This window comes from Marmota marmota, unplaced genomic scaffold (genome assembly GCF_001458135.2).
Source record: "Marmota marmota marmota unplaced genomic scaffold, marMar, whole genome shotgun sequence".
Taxonomy (NCBI): Eukaryota; Metazoa; Chordata; class Mammalia; order Rodentia; family Sciuridae; genus Marmota; species Marmota marmota.
Window position 1 is genome coordinate 411,354 of NW_026000196.1, and position 652 is coordinate 412,005.

A 652-nucleotide genomic window follows, 5' to 3' on the forward strand; every position below is an offset into this window, starting at 1 on the left:
TATCCAAGCACATGGGAGATCTTTCCATTTTCTAAGCTCTTCTTCAATTTCTTTTTTTAGAATTCTGTAGTTTCCACCTCTTTTATTAGATTTGATTCCCAATGTTTTGTTTTGTTTTGTTTTGTTTTGAGGTTATTCTAAATGGGATAGTTTTTCTGATTTTTCTTTCTGCTGATTTGTCATTGGTGTATAGGAATACCATTGATTTGTGAATGTTAGTTTTATATCCTGCAATTTTGCTGGATTCATTTATGAGTTCTAGAATCTTTCTGTGGAGTTTTTTTGAATCTTCTAAATACAGAATCATGTCAGCAAATAGGGATAGTTTGAGCTCTTCTTTTCCTTGAATATTCATTTTTAAATAGCTATATGAAGGTTCAATTATCCAGAGCCAGGCATGGTGATGCATACCTGTAATCCCAGAAAATTGGAAGGCTGAGAAAAGAGGATTGCAAGTTCAAGGTCAGCTTCAGCAATTTAGCAAGGGCCTAAGCAATTTAGCAAGACCTCATCTCAAAATGAAAAGGGCTAGGGGATGTGGCTCTGTGATTGTCCTGGGTACCAAATAAATAAAGAGCCACATCCCCTAGCCCTTTTCATTTCATATATATATATATATATATATATATATATATATATATATATATATATA